Below are 22,022 nucleotides of genomic sequence, written 5' to 3'. Positions count from 1 at the left end.
GAGCATTAATCTGGGAGTAACCACTATGCACCACTGGGTGTGGCCCCCAAAATAAAAGAGTAGCAAAATGAAAATACACTTTACTTACAATGAGAAAAAACAATGACTCATTATATATCTTTAAAGGTGATAAAAATACAACATATATGAAGAACTTTTTTTTTCTGTGTGTGTGTGTGTGTGTGTGTGTGTGTGTGTGTGTGTGTGTGTGTTTATGTAGCTCTGCACTCAGGAATTACTCCTGGTGGTGCTCAGGGGAGCATATGGAATACTGGCACCCTACCTGCTGTACTATCACCTGCAGTCAGAGAACTTTAATGTAAACCAAAACTACCATTTACACCTCACACAAGTGAAAAAGGTCTTTAGAAAACAGACCATAAACAAGTGCTAACAAGAGCATGAGAGGAAAAGACCCTTGTACATTGTCATTGGGAATGAAAACAAGCCCAGTCTCTATACTAACTTGTACCCAAAAAAGCCAGAGAAATGGCTCAAAGAACTAGAGAATCAAATGTTTGGAGATTTCTCAAAATATTAAAAACAGAACTGATAAGATTCAGCAATTCCACCCCTAGGTATCTATCCCAAGAACACAAAACAATTTTTTTTCTTTTGGTTTTGGTTTTGGTTTTTGGGTCACACCCAGCAATGCTATTTCTGATGGTGCTTAGGATGCCAGGCATTGAACCCCAGTTGGTCGCATGCAAGGCAAGTGCCCTAGCCGCTGCACAATCTCCCCAGCCCTAAAACACATAAATTCAAGAACAAGAGATAGTACAGAGAGTAAGGCATTTGCCTTACATGCAGCTGATCTGGGTTCATTCCCTGACACCCCATAAGGTCTCATGAATGGAGAGCCAGGAGTAACCCCTGAGCATGGCTGGGTGTGAACCAAAAATAAACACAGGTAAGTGCACACCTATGTCTACTGAAGCTTGGGCTGTTACAACAGCCAAGATATGAAAACAACCTAAGTGCCTAATGACAGATAAGTGAATAAAAATTTACAGTATTACAGTATGGATATATATATATACACACACATATATATACACATACAGGATGTAGTATATGCAGCTATAAAAAAATAACAAAGTTTTGGTGTTTGTGACAGCATGAATGGAACTAGAGGCGAGATAAGTAAAAGAAGTCTTAAGGGAAAAACTTACACTAATATGTGGTTCATATAGAAACAACGTAAGGAAAAGCAAAGCCAGACCAAAACCAAACCCTGAATTCTGCAGAACTGAAGTTATCAGAGGGGAGACAGGGATAGAGCCAAAGGGTCAAGGGAATCTAATAGATTACAGAATAGCTTGGAAGGGTGGCAATATTTGGAGGTACTTTGGTAGTAGAAGTTGTTTGGTAACATGCATTTGAAGAAGTGTGAATAAAACTATACTCCTAAAACACACCCTGTGTTCATAAAGCAACATTACCTCATAAAAAATAATGTTTAACTATTTTTTTAGATTCCCTATAAAAAGTGTCATCATTCAGTATTTTATTCACTTGATCACTTGATCCCCCGTTATTCATCGATTTACTCGAGCTGGTACCAGTAACAACGTCTCCATTCATCCCAGTTGTATGCTAGCATAGCCCAATGGCATCTGTTCGTTCTAGGAACATGCAGAGCCTCAAACCGATCATTCAGGGTCTTGACGAAAAAGTCTGACCATCTCGTGGGTGGGTGTCCACGCGATCTTTTGACGTGCCATGGAATCCAGTCAGTAATGGCTCTAGTCCAGCAGTTGTCTGTAAACCTCATTACGTGTCCAGCCCATCTGATTTTTGATGCCTTGGCAAATGAGACAGCGTCCCTGATTCTTGAGCGTTGACGGAGATCAGAACTCCGGATTCTATCTCTCATTTGAGTGAATCGTGATATTTCAAGCATAGCTCTTTCGATTCCTCTTTAAGAGACCCAAATAGCGTTCTCATCCTGTTTTCAGAGGGCCCAGGTCTCTGAGGCATATGTTAATGCAAGAAGAACAATGGAATTGAAGAGATGTGCTGGTAGCTGGAGGTTCTTTGTCCTCTTAGTTATTTCTTCAACACTCTTGAAGGCATTCCAAGCCGCTCTCTTCCTCCTGCACAACTCAGGTGCCAGTCATTCATCATGTTGATTTCTCGACCTAGGTATATATAACTGTTGCATTCGGAGATGGTGGTTCCGTTGAGAGTGAATGGAGCGTCAGGAACGAGGCTGTCTCTCATAAACATTGTCTTTGTAAGATTCAGCTGTAGTCCGACCTTTCCATACTCACGGTCGAAGTCAGTCAGCATTTGTGCCGCTTGGCTGGTGTTTGGTGTTATTAGAACAATGTCATCAGCAAAGCGGAGGTGGTGTAGTTGCCGACCATCTACCTTCACTCCTATTCCTTCCCATTCCAGTCAGAGATCAGTCATCTTGGTCTTGTAGTTGGTGAAGGACAGGCGAGCACTGCGAATGCTTTTCCCGGCTTCTGCTGCATCTACCAGCACCGCTGCTCTCCTGTCTTTGAGGTCATCCTTGATGGCTTCTCTGCATTGTTTTGCCAGCTCGGACGGTCGCTTGCGGTTGCCTGAGGCATGTGCCAAGCCACGATGGCGAATAAGTTCAAGAGTGTTCGAAGAAAGGTGGTTTTTTGTGGTTATCTCTTTCTTGGCATTCCTCGCACAATCATGGAGGTGCTGAATCATTCGATCGTATTCCTCATCAATGTTGTCAATGACGGCATCTTCCCTTGCCACAACAGAGCCAAAGAGCTCCCAGTTGGTGGTCGTTCTAGGAGTTCTCTTCTTAAACTTTGCATTCTTTTCTCCTCGTTCTGTGAGGTAGAATTTTGCACGAAGGAGACAGTGGTCCGATTCCGTTTGGAATTTTGGGACAACAGCAACATCGGTTAGGCAAAACCGCCGATTGAATATGATGTGGTCTATTTCATTGTGGAACCGTCCATCGGGAGACTCCCATGTCCAACGTTTAGATTCTGCCTTTTGTAACTGTGAGTTACCATGGAAGGTCTTGGTTGACATGATGAACTCAGTCTGTCACCCTGTTCATTCCATTCTAGGCCATGGGTCCCGATGTGGAGTTCTTCGGCTGATCTTCTTGGTTCTATCTTGGCATTAAAATCACCGACAATGATCTTGTAAAAGGTGTGATCTTCTTTATAGAACTTCTCCAGCTCCATGTAGAACTTCTCAATTTCTCTTTCACCATAATTGGATGTTGGTGCATAGACAACAAAGATAGAAACTGCCGGCAGTGAGCCACATCTATTTAAGTGTAATCATCCGATTTGGGTTGTTAGGCATTCGAATGAATCAATGCTCATGGCTAAGTTTGTGTTGACAAGGATACCAGACACCACCGACACCTCTTTTGTCACATGTTCCAAGGAACAGTTCTTCTCCAGCGTCGAAAATGGTGTGATGTGATTGATGTTTCGGTCAGACCAATGATGTCCTACTTATCTTTCGTGCATGAAACTATCATCGGGTATTATAAATCACTGAAATTAATATATATATGTATATATATTTAAGGCCCACCATCTTTGGCCTGGAGTGATAGGATGGTGGGTAGGGTACTTCCCTTGCATGTAGTTGATACAGGTTTGAATCCTGGAAAACCATATGTTTCCCTGAGTACTTCCAAAAGGGATCGCTGAGGATAGATAGAGCTGGGAATAAACCCTAAGCACCACTGTGTATAACCTCCTTCCCCCAAACAAAAACCCACTCCAAAAGCCAAAAAGCAAAATGATGCCCCTTACACCCCAAGTCCACCATTTTATTATCTGATTAATTTCACTATGCATAATATCCTTTAGTTTCATCCAGATTGTCACAAATTAACCTATACACTTTAAATAAGTCTCCCCAGAAACAAGAAATAAATCTGGAAAAAATAATTTCTACTTTAAGTGAATAAAGTAATTGTTTTTTCAAGCATGGTTACTAATATTTTTGAAGCTTCCATTGTAAGTTAAGTAAATACTCCCTGAAGCAAAGAACACTTAAGTGCTTAATATGTACTGTCATTTACTGTTCAGAATATAGTAGGTTATAAATCAATGTTAAAGTTATTTGGGGATTAAAACAAGCAAGACTTGGTCTAAACTAACTAATATCACCTGGGGCAATTATGTGAGGTATTCTTTTATGGCGTTTGTAACTCTCAAATTGAAAAAAAGATTTTTACTATGCTATTGAATTACATGTGGAAACTCTTACGATCACTCATGGACCTCTCATGACCACACAATGTGGAACCATGAATGACAATTTTAATTTTTCAATGTGAAAAAAAGAGATACTTAGAACCTAAGAAAATGGTGGACTTGGGGTGTAAGGGGCATCATTTTGCTTTTTGGCTTTTGGAGTGGGTTTTTGTTTGGGGGAAGGAGGTTATACACAGTGGTGCTTAGGGTTTATTCCCAGCTCTATCTATCCTCAGCGATCCCTTCTGGAAGTACTCAGGGAAACATATGGGTTTCCAGGATTCAAACCTGCATCAACTACATGCAAAGGAAGTGCCCTACCCACCATCCTATCACTCCAGGCCAAAGACGGTGGGCTTTAAATAAATAAATATATATATATTAATTTCAGTGATTTATAATACCAGATGATAGTTTCATGCACACCACCACAACCTCCACCAGTCTCTCCCACCTCAACAATCCACAGAGCTATTCTCCAACTATGGTAAGATCAGTTCTGTAGACCTTGGTCATTCATTATACCTCTACAATGTTTCCTTATAGCCTATATGTAAGAGACATCATCCGGTGTCTGTCCCTCTCCTCTGACTGACTTCACTCAACATGACACTCTCCAGATCCATCCATGCACCAGAAAATTGCATGATTTCATCTTTTTCTTTTCATTTATAACTGAGTAATTTTCTACTGTGTGCATAATACCAGAACTTCTTTAAACAGTCAGATGTTCTTGGACACTTGGGTCGTTTCCAGATTTTTGGCTATTGTGGATTGTTTGGCAAACCCTTCTAAGCCAGTACCATGGAACATCTACATCTGTACAATCTAGAGCCATGGGAACAAACCCAACTTCTTATGTTGGTTAACAAATAAATAAGACTATGTTAGTACTTGTTAGTTTCTTAAAAAAAAAAAGGGGGGGGGGATAAGCTAATATTTATAACTATATCAAAAATACTGTTTTCCTTCTCTGTAGACATCACTACATATGATAAGCATACATATTAAATGAGTACTGACCTCAAAATATGCCTGAAACTAATAACAATCTGATACTAACTACTCAGTTTTTACATCACAGCTCTTTTCTTTTTTCCAAGTCATTATTACTATGCAAATGAGATCCGCTAAACAACATTTAAATAAAGTCTTGTTGATTCTGTATGATTGCTGAAAGAAGTTATAATAGTTTAAGTAGTACTAAAAGAGTTTGCTGAGGGAGAATATAATTTTGATAAATAAATATCAAAGAAATGGAAAAAATTACTGGACTTAAGTATTCAATTTTAAAAGACTAGCAAGTGCTAAATAAGGTACCTAGAAAACTTAACTACTGATATTTCTCAAATCCAAAGATAAAATCGAATCCCCTCTTCCAAAAAAAATGAAATATATGATGGGGTGGGATGGGAGGATGAGATGGGGTAGCGGTAGTGATACTGGGATCAGTGGTGGTGGGAAATGGGCACTGGTGGAAGGATGGGTACTCGATCACTGTGCGACTGGAACGCAAGCAAAAATGTTTATAACTCTGTAACTGTACCCCACGGTGATTGACTAATAAAAATTTTTTTAAAAAAAAGAATATATGAAAAGTAAAAATAATAGTCTCAGGCATAATACTCTTAAAGAAAATGCATGACGAGTATGCTACTTTGTGAATATAAATCACTGGACTAGAAGCTGGTTCTCCAGCAGGTAGGGCACTTTCCTTGCATGAGGCTGACCGGGTTTGATCCCCAGCATCCCATTTGGTCCACCAAGCAGAGTGACTAAAGAGCCATGAGTGAGCTTGAGCACCACAAGGTATGCCCCCAAAACAAAACGAAACAAATCACTAAGTTGTATGTTTATACATTTTTGATTAGCAGTGGCCAGGGTCCCAGTGGACACTCCAGAAATACTAGGTCAACTGGGCCAGATAATTCAATGATGGGACCTAGCAATCCTGTGCAGCTGGGACCCAATGGCACTGGAAATCACCAGGACTACCTATATGATGCCTGGGGCAAAAGCGGGGCTGTATCTGGTGATGCTAGGGGTCGGGGAGGCATGTGGCAGTGGATGTCAAACTTGGGCCCTATGCATATAAGGCATATACCCTTACTCCCCAAGCTATTATCCTGTCCCCTGAGTAGTATAATTAAAAGGGGTAAAGCTAAAGAGGTAAAGGCCCTCCCGTTGATCGTCGATTTCCTCGAGCGGGCCAGTAACGTCTCCATTGGAGACTTTGTTGTTACTGTGTCTGGCATATCGAATACTCTTGGTAGCTTGCCGGGCTCTCCTAGAGGGGCGGAGGAATCGAACTCGGGTCGGCCATGTTGGCCGTTTGTAAGGCGAACGCCCTATTTTATATTAATAAAATCTCAATAAGGTTCTTTAAAAAGATATAAGAAAAAAATTCAAGAAACAGAAAGATAATAGACTACATAGAACTTTGGTCATAATGACCAAAGAACTTACAAGCAACATTTTTCCCTGCAGCTATTAAAATTATAGCAATTATTAGGGGGAGAATTGGGAGAAGGAATGTGAAAAAGAAATAAATAAAGATAATCTGAAACTACAGTTCCAGATAGTGTTAGCAAAGTTAGCGGAGAGGGTTTTCAAGGGAGACAAAACATAAAATTAAGAGATAGTCTAAAATGTAAAACATAAATACATGAGACACAAAGAGTTATAACCATAAAAGAAGAAAGGCAGTGAGAAGGCAAATCATATCAGAGAAAAATTAGCAGAGAACACAGACACAAGATCACAGAATAAGATTATTAATACCCAATGTTGAAAAGTGAATGGGGAAATAAAGCATGTTTTAGGTTGAGAACATATTGGTTCAGTCTTCATGGAGACTCATTTGGTAAAATCTAGTAAGTTTTAAATGTATACACCCTTCCCACACACAACAAATTCCACCTCTAATAATCTATCCTATAGAAATACCTTTACATATACCTAAAGTAACAGGATGCATGTGTTTCTCTTTTCAAATGGAAGAAAATAGGCATGTGGCCACCCCTGGTTCAACCCCCAGCCCCACAAGGCCCCCTGGCATCACTCGTTGCACACTAGAGGCTCCAGAGCGCCATCGGGTGAGGTCCTGGAAGCATCTGAACACCACCAGGGTAGCCCCAATAATCCCCCGCTCCAGAGTGGGTAAGCAGCACTGTACCCCCAGGACCTCACGTTGAATCTCCAGCCCAATGGGCTTAGAATCACAGAGAATCACTGGGAGGGACCCCAGAGTTCTCGAGCAACACTGGGAAACCCAAATTAATTAATTAATTAATTAAATTGAAAAAAATATGGTACATCCATGTTAGAGAATACTCTGCAGCATTTAATAGGGATACAAATACATTTTTAAAAAGAAAAAAAAGATGTCCCAGTGCATAGTCTTTTTTAAAAATCAAGCTTCAGAGCAACATGAATTGAACATGCTATTTTAAAATATTTTTATATAAGTATGTGCTTATAAATACTTATGTATGTGCTTACAAGTGCTTTTTTAACAGATCTAGAATGGGACTCCCATTTTACTGCAATTTGCTGTTACCTGAATCCATGTGCTTAGGCCAGATTCCAGATCACCCTAGCTTTCTCTATATTCCAAAGGGAACAAAGATCACTATTTGGAGGACCTCTAAGGCAGACCACCAGCCCAGAGCCTTTTCAACACCGACACTTTCCTGTGTTCACCAGAGTCCAGTAAGAAAAGGACCTAATCATCTGAACACAGATGATTAAATCTGATCTCCTAGCTAGAAAAAGCAAAAATTTAAAGAAAGAATGATTTCACCACAATGGGATCTGGGCTTTTTCTTTTTCTTTCTCTTTTTGTTGTGAATGGGGGGGTGCTGCACCCGGGGGTACTCTGGTGTCACTCCTGGCAGTACTCAGGGGATTCTGCAGGGCCTGGGATCAAACCAAAGGCTACAGAACACAAAGCAGGTGCTCCAGCCTTTTGAGCTATTTCCCTGACCCAGGCCCCATAACAATGTCTTTTTATTTAGAACCTGTCAGTCGCAGTTTAGCACAGACACAAAGACACATTTTATTTGAGAGAATAGATTTCTGAAGAACATTTTCAGAAACTGGAATCAGCCTCTAGATGAGCAGGCTGTCTCTGTATAAAGAACATAGAGGCCCAAAAGAATTATTTAACAATTCAAAGGAAAGACTTTAATCAGGGTGGGGGGAGAAAGATCTCTTTAGATATTATGACTTACTTATTCATATTATAATGCGTTCAAGGGGATATCATTACCCAAAAACAAAATGTTTCCTATCAGATATTTTCACTCTGTGGAAATCTATTGTGACTCAAATTCAATATGTTCTAAATCAAACTCACACTCTTCTGGCATATCTGGATTCTAATGTTCCTATTTTTCAGAAATCAAGGAGTCACCTTTGACATACCCCTTTCAGTCTTCTTCATGGCCATAGTCAATCTACCTCAAATGCTTCACCTCCAAAATATCCATTTACCTTCCTTCATCATTAATGTAAACAACCATCATCCCCTACCTGAACAAAAGCAAAACCCACCTCAACTCACCTCCTTGTGTTCATGTTATCTTCATTTTGGCCTTTTAAAAAAAAAAACCTTTTGATATCCACTTCAGTAAATTCTATCTGTATTCAAGATACTACTTCCACTACCCAGCCGTCGCCACACTCCAGGACGCTTTCCGGACCCGCGTGGCAGCTCCGGCCGAGACCCACGCACAACTGAAGACCCACAGAACAAGATAAGCGGAACTCTCTGAGACCTTGGACGCCAGGCTCGGCGGACCCAGGGACAGAGCTTCTCTGCTTGCTCCCACCACCACAGGTGACAAAGGGATTCTAATCAGGAGCCCCACCCTACCCTGCCCTGTCTGCTTCCATCAACCACCCAGGGATCGAATTGTGCACAGGAGACCCACCCTACCCAGATAAATACCCCACTGGCAGACTTCCACTCTCGACACTACTTCCACTACCCAGCCGTCGCCACACTCCAGGATGCTTTCTGGACCCGCGCGGCCGCTTGCGGCCGCGTGACACATCCTAAGACACTAAATAACCATGTTCTGGAATTGTCGTACCATATTTGATAGGGTTCAAATATGGTAACACCTACAAGGGTGATTAGAGGTCACCCCAAAAGCCTCTATCCCTCTCGGAAAGACTGGCAAGCTACCGAGAGTATTCTGCCCGCACGGAAGAGCCTGGCAAGCTATCCGCTATGTATTCGATATGCCAAAACCAGTAACTACAACTGGTCTCATTCACCTGACCCTGAAGGCTTCACCGACATGGCAGCACTGAGAAGGATGAGAAAGGAGAGGCTGACAAAATCTCAAGGCCGACCTAGGCTGCCACAACGAAGGAAGACAAAAATGATCGTCTGTACTTTCAATGCACGTAGGCTAGCATCAGATGCATCCATCGAGGACCTGATGGTACAAGCGCGAATGATCAAGTACGACATCATTGGTCTGACCGAGACAAGAAGGCACGAATCTCACCATGCCGTTTTCGACACTGGAGAAGAATTGTTCCTCGGAACATGCGATAAAAGAGGTGTTGGAGGCGTCGGTGTCCTTGTCAACACAAACTTGGCCAAGAGCATTGATTCATTCGAATGCCTAACAACCCGAATCAGACGTTTCCATTTGAATAGATGTGGCTCACTGCCTGCAGTTTCTATCTTCGTTGTCTATGCACCAACATCTCATTATGATGAAAGAGAAATCGAGAAGTTCTACATGGAGCTGGAGAAGTTCTATAAAGAAGACCACACCTTCTACAAGATCATTGTGGGTGATTTTAATGCCAAGATAGGACCGAGAAGATCAGCTGAAGAACTTCACATCGGGACCCATGGCCTAGAATGGAACGAACAGGGTGAGAGACTGTCTGAGTTCATCATGTCGACCAAGACCATTCATGGTAACTCACAGTTCCAGAAGGCAGAATCTAAACGATGGACATGGGAGTCTCCCGGTGGACGATTCCACAACGAAACAGACCACATCATATTCAATCGACGGTTCTGCCTGACTGATGTCGCTGTTGTCCCAAAATTTCGAACGGGATCGGACCACCGTCTCCTTCGTGCAAAATTCTACTTCACAGAGCGGGGAGAAAGGGCTGCAAAGTTCAAAAAGAGAACTCCCAGAATGACCACCAACTGGGAACTCTTTGGTACTATTGCGGCAACATGGGAAGATGCCATTGTTGACAACATTGACAAGGAATACGATCGACTGGTTCAGCACCTCCATGAATGTGCGAGGAACGCCAAGAGAGAGATAGCCACAAAAAATCGCCTATCTTCGAAAACTCTTGAGCTAATTCGCCAGCGTGGTTTGGCACATGCCTCAGGCAACCACAAGCTAACTTCTGAGCTCGCAAAGCAGTGCAGAGATGTGATCAAGGAAGACCTCAAAGAGAGAAGAGCAGAAGTACTGGTAGATGCGGCAGAAGCCGGGAAAAGTATTCGTAACGCCCGCCTGTCCTTCGCCAACTATAAGACCAAGATGACTGCCCTCCGACGTCCTGATGTATCCATCACATCCTCCAGAATGGCAATGGAGAAGATTATCCATGACTTCTACTCAAATCTCTTCGATAGCCATGTCCACTTGCCGACATACCAAATTCCACAGGATGGATATGTCATTCCCAACATTCTCCCTTCCGAAATCCGACACGCCATTTCGTCGGTAAAGAAACAGACAGCACCCGGCCCAGACAAGGTCAGACCTGAACACCTGAAGAACCTGCCGTCATACTCATCAATACACTGGCTCGGCTCTTCACTCGCTACCTGTCTGAATGCAAGCTTCCGTCCCAATGGAAAACCAGCAGGACCGTACTACTGTTCAAGAAGGGAGACATCCATGACATTGGCAACTATCGCCCGATCTGCCTATTGTCTGTCATCTACAAGTTGTTCACTCGAGTCATCCTAAATAGGATTGGCAGAACACTGGATGAAGGACAACCATGCGAGCAAGCAGGGTTCCGCAAAGGATTCAGCACCATCGACCATATCCACATGATAACCAAGCTCATTGAGGTTTCTCGGGAGTTCAAGATGCCGCTCTGTTTAACGTTCATTGATTTAAAGAAGGCCTTTGATTCTGTTGAGACGGAAGCGGTCATTGAAGCCCTAGCCAATCAGGGCATTCAAGCCCAATACATACGGATCCTCCGTGAGCTGTATTGCGGATTCACTACCATGATCTCACCATTCTACAAAGAAGTGATCATTGATGTCAAGAGAGGGGTGTGGCAGGGTGATACCATTTCACCGAAACTCTTCAGTGCCACCCTCGAGAACATCATGCGACGACTGGAATGGGAAGGAATGGGAGTGAAGATAGATGGTCGGCAACTACACCACCTCCACTTTGCTGATGACATTGTTTTAATAACACCAAACATCAGCCAAGCGGCACAAATGCTGGCCGACTTTGACCGTGAGTGTGGAAAGGTAGGACTACAGCTGAATCTTACGAAGACAATGTTTATGAGAAACAGCCTTGTTCCTGACGCCCCATTCGCTCTCAATGGAACAACCATCTCCAAATGCAACAGCTATGTGTAACTAGGTCGAGAGGTCAACATGACAAATGACCTGGCACCCGAGCTGCGCAGGAGGAAGAGAGCGGCTTGGAACGCCTTCAAGAGCGTCGAAGAAATAGCTAAGAGGACGAAGAACCTCCGGCTCCGGGCACATCTCTTTGATTCCACTGTTCTTCCTGCATTAACATACACCTCAGAGACCTGGGCCCTACGCAAACAAGATGAGAACACTATTCAGGTCTCCCAAAGAAGAATAGAAAGAGCTATGCTTGGAATATCACGTTTCACTCAAATGAGAGAAAGTATCCGGAGTTCTGACATCCGTCGACGATCAAGGATCAGGGACGCTGTCTCATTTGCCAAGGTGTCGAAAATCAGATGGACTGGTCACGTTATGAGATTTAAAGACGACGGTTGGACTAGAGCTGTTACTGATTGGATTCCACGGGATGTCAAAAGACCGCGTGGCCGCCCACCTACCAGATGGTCAGACTTCTTCGTCAAGATCATGAATGATCGGTTTGAGGCCCTTCATGTTCCCGGAGCGAACAGATGCCATTGGGCTACACTAGCACGCGACAGGGACAAATGGAGATGTTACTGGCGCCCGCTCGAGCAAATCTACTACTAACGGGAAGTTAAGTGATTAAGTGAAGTGATTCAAGATACAGATCTAAATCTTCTTGAAGATTAGCCATCATTATCTAGCCCCTAGTTATGCTCCCAACTTTATTTCAAAACCCTCTCCCCTTGCTCAGCACTCTGAGGCCTCCAACTAGCCTTACTACTCAAACCATAAGAACCAAAAATTAAAAAAAGAAAAAATATAGACCAAACATGATTGCCACCCACTGCCTGTTTTGCAAACCACAACACCCACTAGCAGAGAGAGAACAAAAGGGAATGCCCTGCCACAGAAGCAGAGTGGAATGGGAGTATGGGGGGAAGGGGGGTGGGAGGGATACTAAGATCAGTGGTGGTGGGAAATGGGCACTGGTGGAGGGATGGGTACTCCATCATTGTGTAACTGAAACCCAAGCACAAAAGTTTGTAAGTCTACAACTGTTCCTCATGGTGTCTCACTAATAAAAATTAAAAAAAAAAAAAAAGAACCAAGCATGTGCCATGTGCCATTTTACCACAACAAGAAAGTGCTACCCTTTTCTCTCTTCCTGTGAAAGTTCTGTTCTTTCCTCGACTTCATCTCTGAAAGCCTTTTCTTGACCACCATCAGAGGTCCAGTCCCCCAAATTAAAGACATGCACGGCACAATGTAATGTATCCAAATGTAGTTAAATATATAACTGTGCAAATCTACAATAGAAATCTCTCTTCTAAACAGAAGGAAAGATCTTGGGTGCAATGACTACACCTGCTTCCCTCACCACAATGTCACAGAAACTAGCACAGGTGTATAGGAGATCATCTATAAATACATTTAAATAATGAATAAACAATTGTAAATCAGGGAAGTTTTGTCTTACTTGGCTCAGAGGTAATCTCTGAAAGTAGTTTCTAGTTCTGTAATTACATTATTTTTGTACATAGCAGACTGAGATCAGCTGATATCTTTGTTATTAAAATGTACATAGTGCGCAATCCACACCCATCCACACCTGCCATCCTGCCTGCAGAAAAATGTCCCGGTATCAATTCTCCAAAAGAACATGATATCAACAGAATTTCCTGGACGCTATATTCTATCCATAACAAGCAACACAAAACAAATTGTCTAGCATTGCTTTTTCGGCAGATTTGAGTGGTGGTGGGACTAGTGTTGAAATATCAAATGCAACCAAAGTAGAGAGAGAGTATGGGGGAAATTGTCTGCCACACAGGCAGGGAAGGGTTGGACCGGAGGTGGGGGTGGGGGGCTGAGGGGTCGAGAAATTTGGTGGTGGAAAATGTGCACTGGTGAAGGGATGGGTGTTCGATGTTTGATGATTGTATAACCAAAGCTCAAACATGAAAGCTTTGTAACTGTATCTCGCAGTGAATCAATAGAAAGGGTAGTGAAGGGCCGGGGGGGGGGGGGGGGGGGAACGGACGGACATGATACCTCAGAGTCTTCCCAGGTAGAGGGATCTGGGCTGCGAATGTGGGAGGGCAAATTCCCCTTTCTGCCTCTTTGTCACAGCCAGCCCACAGCTATATCCAACACACTTCCGTCACAAAACAGCCCGGCAAGCTACCGAGAGTATTCGATATGCCAGACACAGTAACAACAAAAGTCTCCAATGGAGACGTTACTGGGCCCGCTCGAGCTTTTCAAATGAACCTCATAAAACTGCCATGCCACCAAATCAAGGTCTAGAGCACCTGGCCCAAGAGACGGCATATGTGACATCTCAATACTTCGTAGTACTGTCAGCTCAGTAGAATCACAGCAAATCTAACTGGAAAACTGTATAGACCTCACTACGCCAAAGCAATAACACAGAAGGCTCAACTAGTACTAACCAGCATGGTAAATCCTCAATGACTTCAGCAACACCGCTGTGAGATATAACAATTATCATGACTCTTACTGATTAAGTTCTGATAATTTTATTTACTTTTGTGTTACAATAAACAATATGAGGTAAATTTATTTGTGCCTGCAAGGGGCAGGCGGTGATGGTGGGTGAGAAACTGGAGGTCACACTGATGGTGGGGATTGGTGGTGGGATTAGTGGTGGGATTGGTTGGAACATCTGATGCCTAAAACAACTGTATTATGGACAAACTAATAAATCATAGTGCTAAAATTAAAAAATTTAATAAAAATATATTTAGTTTGTTACTAAGAAAAGAAATGCAAATGAAATTATTGATTGTGGTTATAAAAAGTCTTTCATGACAGAGATTATACTTAGCAAATGATGTCACTGTAAATACTGGGAACAGAAAAAATTAATATAATATTTTTTATATTATGAAGCAATTAAATAACCCTGCTGGGGGGAGGAAGGCTATGGTTTTTGTCAAAATTATTTTTCTTTTCTTTTCTTTTTTTAATGGAGGAGTACTGCTATTTATTCAGCCACTGTTTTAGGCTGATTGAATTGGGCATGAACTCCACAGAATTATTTTTCTTAATACATATTAATCCATGTGCTTGCAATGTTAAAATCAACATTAGACTCCTGATACAATAAGTAACAGGTAAGTACTAAGCAAGGCAAACAGATTTAACTACTATGCTGAAGACTCTCCATCACTGCAAATTAGCTCATAAGGGAGGCTTAGGAATATCAGATGGAATAATATGAGACATAAGATCAGAACAGCTGGGCTGGAAATGCAGCTCAATGATAGAGCACTTGCCTTATACTTGGGAGACCCTACATTCAAACCCCAGCACTTGAACTAACAAAAATCAGAAGAGCTACAAAAAGTTCCGATCAGAAGATAATATATTTCTTTCATTTTCTTTCTTCTTAACTCATTAATAAAATTTAATATAGTGATAGGATTTTTTGAAATTTTAAAGCATCAGAAGCTCTCTTCAATTTCTCCCCCCCCCCCCTCTTTTCTTCCCTCTCCTCTTGCCTCTCAAAATGCTTCTAAAGAAAAACACCTTCAACAAACAGCCTAAAGGATATATGAAAGATAATAAAGTATTAAAGTATGATTTTTTAAAGTACAGAAGACCACAATACATCAATAAACCTAAAGACAGCATGAAATTAATTACACAAGAATGTAATTTAACTGGATAGATAGTATAGCGGTATAGTTCTTACTTCCTTTGCATCCCCCAACGTACTTAGTTTGAGTTTCTGGTACCATATATGGGTTCCTTGCACACAGCCAGAGGTCTCTCCTGAGCACAGAGCCAGGAGACACAGGTACACAGTCCCTGAGTACCTCTAGGCATGGCCCAATCCCCACCCATCCACCACCAGCCCCCCAAAATAGAAAAAAATTAATTGATCACCAAAGTGTGATGGATGCTTAAATTAATTCACCTTAGTTTCTTCTTAACTTTTCTACAATGAGATTGGCTTACGATATTATGAAATTTCAGGAATTCAGTTTCAAATCTCTATATATGTATAATTGTCACTCAGTCCTGCATCCAAAATTCTAATGCCTTCACACCACCAAAAGAAGACCCCTCTGTTCATTCCTCTTACCCTTCTCTTTTCCTCTGGCAACCACCATAGTTTTCACAAAATCTGAGCCTTACTAATTAGTAAATGAAAAGTATATATAGTACCTTTCCTATTACAAATTCTATTTGTGGGTAGTTGTCTAGTATCTCCTATCCAAATAATAGATATGGAGACAGTCCTCTATAGCAGTGTTTCAAATAATAAGTGAAGAAAAATTATAGAGTAAAAATGTCACCATTTTTGAAACTCTTAAGGAATTAATGGTCTAGTCTTTTCAGCATCAACTGCTAACATCACTGAAAAGAAAACAATCTAGTATTAAGAACCTCCTGGTGGAAGAACACACGGCCACCTAGGAAAAAGTCTCCCTTTCCCAACCACCCTCCCACCACCACCACCACAACAACAAAAATCTCTAAATCTCATCAAAGTATAGGAAACAAGTTAAAGTACAGCATGAGGCTCTAATCAGCAAAATTCACATGCATGGAAGCAAATGCAAACAACATTTCTCCAATACTGGGACTGGTGGTGGTGGAGAATGGGCACTGGTGGAGGGATGGGTATTCGATCATTGTATAACTGAAACCCAAGCACAAAAATTTTTAAGTCTATAACTGTACCTCATGGTGTTTCACTAATAAAATTTTAAGGAAAAAATAAGTAAATAAATAAATAAAAGTTAAAAAAAAATAAAGAAACGTTGGTACATTTACCAAAAAAAAAAAAAAAAAAAAAAAAAAAAACTGTGGGATGGAGGTATGGTGCCGCCAGCAGGTCAATCTGTACCTGTGAGGCGAGTGCATCAGCAGCCTGATGGAGCCTTCAGACTTCCAGATGCTCCAAAATTGCTGAAGTGCCTTTGGCCAGACCCCAAAAACTTGGGGCAAAGTATACCAAGAAAGTAAATGGCCAAAAGTTAGGTATGTAGGAGACACACCCACAAACCACATCCGGCTCAGCTATATAATTGGAGGCATGACCTCTCTGGTTCCTGATCAAACTGCTTAATAGCCATGATCCCAGAGACTCAAAAATAAATCTCGAAATCCAACAGCATTTGGCAGAAATGCGTCCAGTCCCTGCAGTAGGTTACGTCGCCGGGCCACACCAAGAGGGAATAGGTTTCGTGCCTTGGCCTGTTCCCCCTGGAAGCCCGGTAGCCATCATCCTCCAAAGGCCACTGGACGGACAGTCAGGTTTGGGCCTGCAGTGACGAGACACACGGGGCCTCACGGGATGGGGGTGGAGCCGGCCCTTTCCTCCCTATCACCCCAAGTCGCCACCCACAAACAGCCTCTCTGTCTCCTGATCAAGCCGTTTAATGGCCATGATTCCAGAAACTCAGAAACAAATCTCAAAAACCAGCGGCTTTTGGCAGAAATGCGTCTGGTCCCTGCAGTAGGTTACCAGCACTGGGCCAACACAGGTGGGAATAGGTTTCATGCCTATTCCTCCCCACCCCAACAAGGCCCCGAGACACCGACCACGAACAGCCTCTCGGCTCCTGATCAAGCTGCTTAACGGCCATGATCCCAGAGACTCAGAAACAAATCCCGAAACCCAGTGGCTTTTGGCAGAAATGCGTCCAGACCCTGCAGTAGGTTACTGTCACCGGGCCACCCCAGGGGGAAAGGGTGTTATCCCTCCACCTGCTTCCCCTAGGCGGCTCAGTGGCCCCCATCCTCCAGAGGCCTTTGGACAGTCCGGTTTGGGCCCTCAGTGACAAGACACATGGGGCTTCACGGGATGGAGGTAGAGCCGGCCCTTTCCTCCCTGTTCCAACGAGACCCCAAGTCACTACCCATGAACGGCCTCTCTGGCTCCCGGTCAAGATGCTTAATGGCTATGATCCCAGAGACTCAGAAACAAATACTGGAACCCAGCAGGTTTTGGCAGAAATCCCTCCAGATTTAAGTGCTAAAATTTTGCAATTTCAAAACCGCGCGGCCACTACTGCAGCCATGCGACATCATATGTTATTCATAACCAGCAACAGAAAACAGATTGTCTACTGCTGCCTTTTCAGCAGATCTGAGTGTTAAATCTCAAATTTAGAGGGGTAAAATCTCAAATAATAATGGTGGGTCTGGTGTCAAAATACTGAATGTGATCAAAGTAGAGAGAGAGTAATGTGGAAATCATCTGCCCCACAGGTAGAGGGAGGTTGTGGGACGGGGGTATACTGGGGTTGTTAGGGGTGGAGAATGGGCACTGGTGAAGGTATGGGTGTTTCATTGTATGACCAAGACTTTAACCCAAAACCTTTGTAACTGCTTTCATGGTGATTCAATAAATAAAATTATAAAAAATGAAAAAAAAGTAAGGTGGAGTTCATGACCAATTCAATCAGCCTAATCAGTGGCTGAATAAATAGCAGTACTCCTACATAAAAAAAAAAAGAAAGAAAGAAAAAACTGTGGGATATGTGTGAGATTTTGACTAAAATTTCATAACTGGAAAAGAAAAAAATCATTCATTCTTATCCTCCCAATTTATTATGAGTAATTATCTCTTCACTCTTCAATTTCACTCTAATACTTAATATCTCTGAGTCTGCTTATAAACAATAAAATGGGGCTAATTTTACCTTTTCGTAAGATTTTTCTGAGTATGCAGTGAGGAATTTTAAGTAACCCTCCAAGCATAATTATATACATTGTATGTAAGAAAAACTAGCTTCCCTCCTTTACCTCCCTTCACCTGGCAATCAAGGCAATTATTGTTTCTATCATTAACAATGCTCAGAGAGAAAATTTATGGTCTCAAAAAAATATTCAATGGAGCTGGAGAGATAGCACAATAGGCAGGGTGCCTTGCATGCGGCCAATTGTGTTCAATCTCTGACATCCCATATGGTCCTTCAAGCCCACCAGGAGTGATTCCTAAGTGCACAGCCAATGAGTAACCAATGAGCATCAACAGGTGTGGCCCTGGCAGAATGTCTGACCCCACGCCAGGCTGTCTTAACTGGGGCACCTCGGAGGGAGGCAGGTTGAGTTTCCCTCCCCACCCCAAGCAGAACCCCGGTAGCCAAAAACTTCCTGGACCCACCTGCCACCATAACTCAAGGCTACTCTACACACACTTGGACGAGCCTCACCTGAGAGCGAATCAACAAAAAAACCCAGGAAATGTGGGACCCGTGACTGAGAACTCCAAGCCCGCTCAGATCAGGTCTTGGCCTCCTCCCTCCAGCACCCCAGTTTTCCAGCATCTTGGCAGTCACACCTACAAAGTACCCCCAACTGCTGCCCCATTTGTGGCTGCATGACCTCTTATACTCTAGCTCACTTACGTACCAAAAGTAGCACACATTTGTTTGGTTTTTAACATACTTGCTTGTATTCTCTTATATATGGGCTTAAATGGCTCCACAATAAAATACAACAACCTTCACACACTTCCCTCTTATTGTGTTGGGAAGGTGCTTGGTGGTGGGATTGGTGTTAGAATATTATCTGTAATGAACTATTGTAAACTACTTTATGAAAATAAAATATATAAAAATTTCAATAAATAAACAGATGTGGCCCCAAAACAAACAAACAAAAAAATATTACACAGGATCCAAGTCCAGGATGTAGCTCAGTGGAAGAGCATTTGCCTTGTATGTGTGACATCCTGGGTTCAATTCCCTACCATCACACATAGCAAAAAAAAAAAAAAAAAAAAAATCTAGAGGATAACAACAATGATGAGAATGTGAATATGCTGGGATCATGTGATCACAGCACAAGTGTATTATCAATGACGATAACTCTCCAGCCACTCAGCCACTCACCTTTTTCTGCCCCTGTTAGAGAAAACAGATCTGATCTGTCACACTTAGCATAATTATATGCCAAAGCTAGAGCTGAGTTCAGAGGCTGAAAGCTACTTATTTCCAAAGTCATGGCTATTTTCCAAGTTCACCCCAGCAAAAAAAACCCTTTGGAAATAAAGTTTGGGGAAGTAGCACCTCTCCTTTCTCACTCATACGGTTACTGTGCAAGGGATTTCAATGTACATAGGGACAAAGCCTACAGAGGGTTAAACAGTATTTCCCTATGCCCCCATGAAGCTATGTCTAACTTCTAGAGCTGTAAATGTGACATTATTTGAAAACAGAGACAACATTATTTGAAAACAGGGACTTTGTATATAGAATTAAGGATCTCAAGATGTGGTCATCCTGGATGGACCATCAATCCAATCACTAATGGCTTATAAAAGAGAGTTGAGACTGAGAAACACAGAAACGAGGATTATAAAAAGACGAAGGAAGAAATTGGAGTTATGCAGTCACAAACCAAGGAATGCCACGGGCTTCCAGCAGGCCCAGAAGTTAGGAGAGAAGCATGGAACAGATATTCCTCTGGCTTCCAGAAGGAATCAATCCCTGATTTTTGACTTCTGGCTTCCAAGATTGTGGAAACATTTTCACTGATTTAAAACATTAGATTTGTGATCAGTTATTACAGCAGCCCTGGAGAATAATATGCAGCCACAGACAGGGTGGACTAACCCAGAAGTAACCACCTGCATACTACATCCTACCCTTGGTGATCTGTAATTGTGAACCAGAAATTCTGAGCTCAGTTAGTCATGATACCCTGATGTCTAGGAAGCAGAACAAGTCTGCAGCAAGAAAGAAGAATGAGGGAAGGGGAAGAGAAATAGTACAGTGGATAGGGAGTTTGCCTTGCACGTGGTTGACCTGCTTCAATCCTGGCACCCCATACAGTACCCTGAGTTCACCAGGAGTGAACACAGAGCCAGGAGTAAGCCTTGAATACCACCAGGTGTGTTTGCCCACCAAAAAAAAAAAAAAAACAAAGAATGAAACCCACAACCTTATATCCAATTTTGTTTGGGGGCCCAGAAGCATTCCGGTTTTTGTGTCTTATGGGACACCCCTTTATCAAAATAAAAATCTGGGGACGGAGTGCATTTGCCTTGTACTCGGTCATCAGGGTTCAATTCCAGCATCCTATACGGTCCCCTGAAATGGCCAGGAATGATCCCTGACCACAAAGCCAGGAGTAAGCCACAGGGTGTGGCACAAAAAAAAAAAAAAGAAAAGAAAAAGCAAATTACAATCACCCTTCTCTGGTCTAACTAGTTCAAGAGAATTTCTGTCACTTGTAGTCCAAAGAGTCCTACCCAAACAGGAAGCTGCTGCCACAAGCCAAACAATAACGGTAGGTTGTGCACATGCCAGGAAAAGTTGAAAGGTTGAAACTGGTACAGGAGCCCTCAGAGAGAGCACAGGAAACTTCAGGCAAACTTATAGAAAACTATAAGTGCAATGGCAAAACATAATGCAAAGAGGGAGAACCTGAAAGACACTATAGCAGGAAGGGTGCTTCTCTTGCACATGGCCAACCCAGGTTCAGTTACCAGCACTACATCTGATCTCCCAAGCCCCACCAAGAGTGATCCCTGAGCTCAGAGTCAGGAATAAAGCCTGAGTACCTCCAGAGATTACCCAAAAGCAAACAAAAATGCAAAAAGTGAATCTCAGTTTTCAATGGACATAAAATGTTATCATGAGATAGCATATGGGTACATAATGACTCTGAATATTCTGGGACTGTGTGTGTGTATGTGTGTGTGTGTGTGTGTGTGTGTGAGTGTGTGTTTGTGTGTGTACTAGAAAAGAAGGAAAACATTGGTCAAATGATACAAACTATTTTAGTTCAACCATCAGAAATTGCTTTTTACTAGGCAAAAGCAACAGAAATATTACTGAGCACAAAAAACATGCATCTATTTACTTTGTTTAGGATTTTGTTTCATACAAAATTAAGTATTGTTGGGTAAAAGTAAAAAAAAATACAGTGGGTAGGGCATTTGTCTTAAATGCAACTGATCCAGGCTTGATCCCCAGCATCCCATATGACCCCCCAACCATCCCCAGGAGCAATTCCTGAGTGGAGACCCAGAAGCAACCCCTGAGCACCGCCAGGTGAGGCCCTAAAACAAATTTAAAATTAAGTGTCAATCCGACTCCTTCAGAAGACTACAAATATACTTGGTTCCTTACTTTCATAGCAGTTTAAATATGAGGCGCAAAGCAGTACCCAAATTAATTTTACCAGGACTAAGAACAACAAAGGTTTGGGTAGAGAAAGACACAATCATC

General features: G+C 42.3%; 1 protein-coding gene across 1 annotated transcript in view; it reads right to left on the bottom strand.

Annotated features, from left to right (window-relative positions):
- Positions 1-22,022, bottom strand: part of FOCAD (focadhesin) — a 339,599-nt gene that overhangs the window by 262,145 nt on the left and 55,432 nt on the right. The window lies entirely within an intron of this gene.

The sequence above is a fragment of the Sorex fumeus genome, unplaced genomic scaffold (genome assembly GCF_029834395.1).
Source record: "Sorex fumeus unplaced genomic scaffold, SorFum_2.1 ptg000034l, whole genome shotgun sequence".
In the NCBI taxonomy this organism is placed as follows: domain Eukaryota; kingdom Metazoa; phylum Chordata; class Mammalia; order Eulipotyphla; family Soricidae; genus Sorex; species Sorex fumeus.
Note: the sequence above shows the minus strand (reverse complement) of the source record. Positions and strands in the feature narration are given on the sequence as shown.